Below are 8,960 nucleotides of genomic sequence, written 5' to 3'. Positions count from 1 at the left end.
TTGTAACCCTCTTAAGAAAAAGAAAGAAGATAAAAATGACATTGAAAATTACTTTTTAATCAAATATGTTTGTACGCCTGACTACACTTGATGTACCGTATGTCATAAATTCTCGAGAGAATATCTTATAAAATAATAGCTCTCTGTCCTCACCGACACGTCATTAATACGATGTTCACATTAATGCACGTTTTCGTGCCAAGATGGTCGCTCGTTACACGCATTCTTTACGTCTTTATCAAACAACAAATTGCACTTGCCGCGTGCAGGTATCAAACGGGGTCGACGGGACACGCGAGATTTTACGCGATGCACAGCAAACATTAATTTTCAACCGTTAAACGAATCCCGACTCTCTCGCATCGGGTCGATCTTGCATCTCGTCAATGCGCGAGTCTCTATATATGCGAAGTTGGTCCGATCAAAAACCGAGCATGGAGTTGGCGATAAATTCGATTAAGCTTTAATTAAATTCCAGACCAGCCTAGCTTTCAACGATGGAAAAATCTATTTAGGCCGTCAGGGGAAACGATTCCAACCGTTTCAAATTTGATTCACTATTAAAAGCACGCGATTCCTGGGTTCAACGCTCGTGAATAGTTCGTTTTCCAGCTAGCTTTGTTGGTTTGTTGGATTTCGACACGTGTACCACTGATAATTTCGATTTCACGAGTTCGCCGTGGGACAAAGTTCGCGAGGTGTTGGCAAACGATTGGTACAATATACGAAAGGGAGAAAAAATAGCATTGGTTTGCCACGATGGTTGGAGGATACAAATGAACGAGGTAGGAAAAAAAAGAGCGGAGAGGATTCTGAATCCAGTTTGCATTGGTCCAAAATGTACCTACCTGCCCTCTTCCCTTTATTGCTTTTTTCATCTCGATCTCTCTGCCAGGCAGGATATAGTTCCCGTTGGAATTATTTTTTCTCTGAATTTCTTTCATAAGGACGATAAATCGACGCGGGGAGCTGTGTACTTCTGTACCTCGTGCACTTTGAACTTGCTCCCACAGACGATGGTTGGAATTTATTTATCAGATATTTCAACGCTGATTTCCGTGTCCTCTCGTGCTTTCGCGGAATCCTCCCTATTCAATACTGAAAATTTATTTAATATAACGTGAAAAGGGCAGAGCGCTCGCTGTAGGATTGGAACTTTAAAACAAGCTTCTTGTTTTTAAAAAGAGAGTGCTTAAAAACACAGGCTCGTTTTTAAAAGAGAAGAGGTATTCCGGATGTTGTAGTTAATTTGTAACTGGTATGACCACCATACATATTCCGTCACACTAAAAGACGCTTCTCTTTCTGAGAAAGAAAAGGTCCCCGGGGCGGCGCTGTGAATTTTGACACTAGAGTGGAATTCCGACAAGAATAACGGGAATCGACCTCGTATCGTACCATGGGGCACACACGAGATCGGCCTTATGGTTTCCGTGTCACGTGACACCATAACGTCCGCACTTATGTAACCCTTGCCCTACGCTGTTTAACCCACGATCCCGTTACTGGTTCGCGGCAAGGCGCGAAAGCCACCTATAATATAATAATGATATGTTCGATTTAGCGGTCAGTTCGAAGTTTTTTTTTCGTTAATTCCCCGAACAGAGAACATCAGGAATCGCCATTACACCTTGACCTCCAATTATCCAATTATTCGGTGTTCATCATATAAGATGCGCTATATCATCGGCTAAAAACTTGGATATGTAATCTAGTGAGACATTTGGGAATTTTACTGATTCATGCGCTCAATTCTGTATGACTTTTCTCAGATGTTCATGAAAGCACGGGATGCAACATCTTTTCTTCTCAAGGGTTCATGAAATTATGGAAAATGGAACCTATTACCTTTTGTTTATTTTAATCTTCTTCTATTACTAATTAGTGTTTATGGGTCTCGTGATAATACCAAGCAGTGTTCAAAATTTTTCTCGTATTCTCCCTCACACGTGTGAACTCTACAAACTATTTAAAGTGTTTCGTATAATTCCTGTATGTTTAATCTTTCATGAAACAGGATTCTCTTTAATTTTTCAATGAGTCAGTAACTTACAGCTTAATATTTCTCTTTTGTTTTAACCGCTTTGTAAGTCTACGTCTTATGAATTACTTGGTAGTACCATTTTCTAGAATCTTTCCGTTCTCCTTCCTCGCCAAACGAAGAAGAGGTCACACGATTTATACCTTCGCTCACAGTCATTCGTGAAACGTGGACGACGTAGGTGTACCCAAACTTTTGATCGATAGTGTAATTACATAGCGCAGAAGTAACCGGTGTGCCAGCGGGCCATTCCAGCGATCTTTCTTCTACACACTTTTCTCTCGTGGTTCTAATGCAGTTGCGGGCCTGTTCGAAGTATCTCAATACGCAATCGGCTGACTGATTTATCTGTTCATTACACGAAGTCGTTAATTCACGTTATTTACTCTTGGTTCGATTAATCCGCCGTGTAATTTAGTCGGCTTGGCGCGTTTAATCCGCACGTCTCGCCACCTCGTAACCTTTGACGTCGTTGGTTAAAATCTAGCGCTATCTAAATTTTATTATCGCGTGCACATACATGATTTTTATATTTCTTTTCGTTTCTTCTGTTTTTTCTTCTGACTGATCGTATACAATATTTTTTATACCGTAACCAGTTGAGGGGTTCACAGCAAGAACGATTTTTGTCTATGTTTGTTTCCCTTCAGAAAAGCGAGAGAACATTCCAAATCTTTAATTTCTGTTAAATATATTCCGAATTAAAAGAAAAAGTTCATCATATTACGATGCAAACCTCATATAAAAAAAAATGTTTGGTAGTCCTTGTCATTTTTTATTCGACAAAAAAATTTTAAGATGCAGATCATCTTATATGAGTCTAAATTCTGACTACAAAAATATATTATTATCTTAATAATTGAAAAGTTTGACAAGCGTAGTTCTCGTTAAAAGCTCTTAAATTTTATGACATAATGGCACCATGGTTGATTTAAGCATCGAATCGACGAATTATTTTTTATATCCACGAATCGTTGGCTTTTGCGAGACTTTCTATCTTGACATAATGTTGAGGAATGTTTCGTAGATAAACAGCAGTTTAATTACGCGGACGCCGGCGCTTAATTGCAACCGGGAAACATTCATTGTAGTTTTTGATTACTGCGGTTGCGGCGAACGCTCTCGAGTCTTCCTGAAACGAAAGTCTCCACGATAATTTTTGAAGACCTCGAGTAGTAACTTCGCCTGCGCGCAGGTTTCTGTTATGCTTTCGTGGGAACGCAGAAACTTTATTTTTGTGGGATGTTGAGCGTTCTAAACTTGGTAGAGAGAATAAAAAACTAAACCTTTTGTACTATAAAAACCAGCCCTCGAAATTTTCCGTTGGACTTTTAACGTTTGACAAAATCGATAAACTTTAGAACTTTAGATATTCTAAGAACGAAACAGTATAACGAACAGTATACGAATATTTCTATGACGAGACAGAAAATATCGAAGATTAAACGATGGATATTTTTCCAAGATATGGCTCGAGAATAGCTCCGGACAAAGAAGCAAAGATAAATCACGCCAACGCATCGATACCATCCACCAGAAGGCAACAGCGACGAAGAAGGAGGAACGTGGTTAATGGGAACGGTTTATCGTTGGAACACTAAATCGTTATGGTTGAATGGAAAAATCTGCAACTTTATCGAGCGCGAAATTTATGTCGCGTGGCTTGCGTGCGAAATTTTCCTTGGCCATAAATTCCGATCGATTAATTCGAATCGCCGGGGGATGGTATCCCTATTATTCTAATCTGAGGATCGAGAAGGAGAGAAAGCTGTTTCCTTGCGAGTCGTTCCACCATTAAGTGACCGTCCCTTTTTCCTCAGGACGCGCATTCCTGCCCACGCTTTACGTTAGATGCTGAAACACGAAGAGAAAGGGAGGTTGGTGGGAAAAGAAATCACGGTGGCGTGTACACCGGAAACGCGTAAATCGGCGAGCGTTTAGTACGGTCGATGAGCTCAGTTTTATCGCTTCGTTTGCCTCTGTTTGCCTTTGCGAGAGTCACAGAAAAATTCTGCGAATGGGAAGACAGAGCGGCGAGCAGCTGAATTATTTTTAAGCTGTTAGGAGGTGGAAACGTTTTGCCACCCACGAACGATGATTTGGCGAATCTTGTTGAGAATTTATTTCTTTTATACGAGTTTTAAAATTATCTAAAGAAATCGTTTGGAGAGAATCAAATTTGTTAATTGGTTTAAATATTCCTTTCTTATGAATTAATAAAATAATTCATGCTAGGATCAAAGAGAAACAGTGCCGGGTAATAAAGATAATTATCCTTTGTTAGAAAAGGTAGAAAGGATAGAAAAGATAAAGTCGATTATTAATTAGTGGCACTGAACAATTAATTGCATTGGAAAGACTAAAGTGATTAGCCGTTACCACTTTCTCATGACAGAAATTTACAAATATCATAGTCTATTTTAATGAGAATTCAACACAATGCAAAGATCTCTCTAAATTAATTGCAAACGAGGCTATAGAGATTCCGTACACGATTCTCGCAATTTGCATTAACAATTCAGCCACGCCACGAGAAAGTCGAAAGTGGCGCGCGAAATAGTCACATTTTACAGGGCTATTCGTCTTTCGTTGTCCTCATAGAGTCCACAAAAGTATCTCAGGCGCCAGGTAGAGGAAACAAAGGGAAGGGACCTAGAGAAGGGAAAATATTTGCCAACCGTCAGACGGATGCGGTTTTACATTTTCAGTAACGATTATATTTCTCGAAGCTCATTTAAATTCGTTCTAGATTTTAAACCATTTCGCATACACACTGAGACACATCGTACCTGAGTGTGTTTTCAACGATGAAACACGTGGTGGCGTGAAATCGATTTTGCTGCAATGTCCGGCCATGGAATCTGGGTACAGAGGCTGGTTTTCGAAAATACGAAGCTTCGTCGGAAGTACCAATTATTATCGAGAATTGAAAGGGAAGCTCGTTATTAATCGGAATTAACAAAGGTGAAATTTATCCAGGCGATTCGGTCCCGTCGGATTTTTAATTTTCACGGCATAATTGAGTATCGAGAGAATGAGTTATGGCCCATAAATTGTCCCTTTGGCTGGATTTTCCATTCGATATGCATATCGCCTTTCATAAATCTTTTCTCCACGAATTTCTAGCGGATAGCGAGAACTACGATCGGACACGTGTCCAGGAAATATTTTCGATGTTTTGATTCTCTGTTTGTGAAGTAGACAGACCGAGCAAATAAAGGATTGGCTTTACAGAAGTTGCGTCGTGGTTTCCGATCATGATGTACGACGTTCGTACGTGTTCCGATATGAGACTCGGCGAACATACGCTTCGATATTGCATCGTGTTTCATAGATACACGTTAAAGTGCATGTACATAGTTCCACTCCGGTGTAATAGCAGCCTCTGAAACCACTCGGTTACGATTATGTGTATTACCATCGTTATCGTGCGAATTCGCAGGTAATATGCTTTCGAAATTTTATCCACGCGGCAAAAGTACCACTTGTGCAAAATTATAAAAACTTTTTCTCGTTGTAGTTATTTCAATTAACTGCTCGCCGTACGATTCTTTTTGCGGGTACGTACGTTAGCTATTACCTATTTACTGCTACAGGCGCTATCCCTAGCAAGACATTGAAATATTGTACCTATATGATTTATTCTTAGTAATTTACGGTCTTGCAATTTGGAGATGAAGTAGAAGCGTAAAATTTAACTTTGATAGAAGTACAGTCTAACTTCGTTGTATTTGATCTATAACCTACATCACAAGTGTGATTCCATATCCCAAAAACAAAGGAATGGTACCAGTTTTCTCTTGCTCTAACATAAAAAGTAACGACATCTTTTTTGAAAGGATTGCTCTTATCTCCCCAGTCTTCCTTGGAAAATTTTCGTCTGGATCTTTTTTTCGTCTGAGTCAATAAATCGTCAAAAAACTGCGTGTTTGATAAACGATCGTTTTTGATGCGTTCTACTCTTGGAAAACACCGGAGACGTTCATTAATCAAAACCTCTAGTTGCCTCTTTATCGGACCATCGACACAAGAGCGGCGAAAACGTTCTATCAGACAAGGGGTAAAAGGGAAGCAGCACAGGAAAATGCAGGTCAATGCGGAGCACACAGGCCATTTGGCTATCTGACGTAGCACGAAAGTTAACGCAAGAGCATCGCCAGAATTGGCTGACCTCTTGGCTCGTGGTTTCTGAAACAACTTCGTTCGCTCGAACCACCGCCCAACTACCTCTTACGACCGTGTACGTCATTAACACTTTCTAACCAGCACAAAAGACGAATCAATAAGGCCTGTATTACATTCGAAGATCAATGATTCGAAGATCAGTTTTATCATTCGAAGATAAATCCATTTTTGTTAACTGTCTGACTGTTATATCGTTTGGTGGATAGAGACAAGTATTTTAGTATGAAATGAATCAAGCAAGGAATTCTCTGATAAATTTAAAGATACGAACCTTTTGAAAGGTGACAAGTTCACAATGTTTCGTAAAAAACGAACAACATTGGGTTAATTGTCATTTCAGTTGACATTAATTCATATTCATCTGTATGATTCTAATGTCATTAATATTTTTTATACGTCCAAGAGAATGACAAGGCATCTTAAATTTAGAAATTGTTCGTTTATGAAAAATGAGAAATGTGACGTACCATATGGCGTACCAAGTGTATCACGCGAGGCCTTCGTTTAGTTTCATTTACATGCACTACTCGTAGATGAACCAGTTCGATTTCTCGTTTTAACATTCAGATTTTGTTATTCAACCCTCGATGAGACGCGTTAAAGAAAAGGGCAAAAGTTTTCTCATCTTCTGGTTGACCCGATTCTTTACGATCCTCTGGCCTGGTTCTCTCTTCCCTGCGTTTTACAGTACCTCGCGCGCCTAATTTTTCCCTATAAAGATGGCTTTCCAAGCTGTACTATTAGAGAGGAAAGTAACAACGCGGATGCGTCGAAAACGCGAGAGGGAAAACAGGAACGTTTGCAACCGATACGATCTCCCCCACTTGCTCTCGAGTCTGTAAGTTGGAGCACGCTGTCTTAAATTTTATTTTATCGCAGTTTTCGCGGCGGCCAGAAACTTTTACGATCCCTTCTCTGGGAATAATTTGTGGCAGGTTTTGTTCCTGGAACGAATACTTTTCCTGAAAATTGTAAGTTAGAAGATCAGGAGATTGCATGTAGTACGTTATGGAGCATTAGAAGTTGGTAAAAAATGAAGGGTTTTCCTCTTGATAGGATTTATTTAAGTAGGATTTATAGTTAAAAATATCCAGGAATTTGCAGACAATTTTTTATAATTATATAGAATTCAATAGAGATTTCGTAAAAGTAATAGTTTCATTGTTTATTTTCTGTATTATTAACAATTCTTAGTTACCGCAATCGAGATATAAATGTTCTTTACAATTTGTTTCATCGAATATGCCTGTTAAAGTTCGGTTCATAACGACTTCAATACTTACAGTACCTATAAAACGTGCCTGCACATATTCTTATTTGTGAAATTTAATATACTTGGACCTAATTAATCAGCACGTCAATGCTACAACAAATACGTAATAGTTACAACGTAAATAGTTTTTGTGGCGGCTGTATGCATCTCGTTGTAGCGAAGAAAGTTTCAACAATAAGGAGAGAAGAATACAGTCGAATGGATATCAGAAAGCAATCTAAAATAATAAAAGAAAAGAGAAAATATTGTAAGAAAAATCTTACGAATAGAAACATCGAACAACACCGTAAAGTACAGAGAGAATGGTTCTGTGAAAATACGAGAGAATGTGCTTATAAAAATGGCAAACACAGGAACGATAGTCCTATCTTACCTAACTCGTATTTATTCAAAGAATAAAGTGTTGCAAAATATACTGAACGTTTACCATCGCAATTTTAAAAAGTCCCAGAGTTTAGAAAACTTCAAAGTACACTCGCGTAGCTTATTACTCTCAGTGATGGTGAAGGAACTTCCATGGAAGATTCTCTGCAACGCTGTAGGTAATTTCCTTTCTCCCCGAGCAGTTGTGTTTCGTGGAAACGAAGAAAACGCTGCTGGCTTCCGGATTCAACCCTTTCTGGCCGTAGGCGAGCAGCACGTGCCCAGAAAGAGATCCGAAGCCGGGTGCCCGCGATATTAAGTATTCCACTCGCATTACCTCCCGCTGAACAGAAAGTTACACACACCTCGTTATGCGGCCAGAAGCGGCACCAGCAGCGTTGTGCAAACTTAATTAGCGACTACGGCCGGCGGACATCGAGAAAGGAGAGACACTTCGAAGAAGCCGATGATTTATCTGTGCGGGGTCCTGCAGGCCCTGGAATCTCGTTCCGTGGCCGTGAAAGAGGGCAGCTTCGATTGTAATTGCCAGTGCAACGTGGTAACGTGTCTAGGTAATGACCATGTGTAACGTAATTAGGTGCATCTATGTACAGTATAGTAATGAACTTGCGTATTGAATTATTTGAGCTCGAAATAGTTTTGTTCAGAAATATAAAATGAAAATGACATTTTTTGTCGAATTATTTCCATTTGATGGATCAGTGTTTTTAGGAAAATTGTGATTTTAGTATACAGTGAGAAATTCTTTATTGAATTATTTAAGGTTGGTAAAGTATTTTGGGGAAAATTGTGGTCTTGCTATACAGCAACGAGCATATAATTCAATTTAATTTAGTTTATAATTGAAGAGCTTTCCATCCATGTAACCTAGTCTTTTATACGCTCGCCACTGCATATATTATACAATGTATTAAATATCAATATTATTAACATAATTATTGCGGCGGAAAGAATGAAGTAAATAATATGCAAATTTAGAAAGCGTAAATATTAATATTCCACTCGTATCAGATATTCTAATTCGGTATCGCTACAGCGATTTATTTTCAGAATTATAGACTACATAATATTACTCTG

Source organism: Bombus bifarius, unplaced genomic scaffold (genome assembly GCF_011952205.1).
Source record: "Bombus bifarius isolate JDL3187 unplaced genomic scaffold, Bbif_JDL3187 scf7180000010271, whole genome shotgun sequence".
Classification (NCBI taxonomy): Eukaryota; Metazoa; Arthropoda; class Insecta; order Hymenoptera; family Apidae; genus Bombus; species Bombus bifarius.
The sequence above is the reverse complement of the archived record's forward strand: the minus strand, read 5'-3'. Positions refer to the sequence as shown.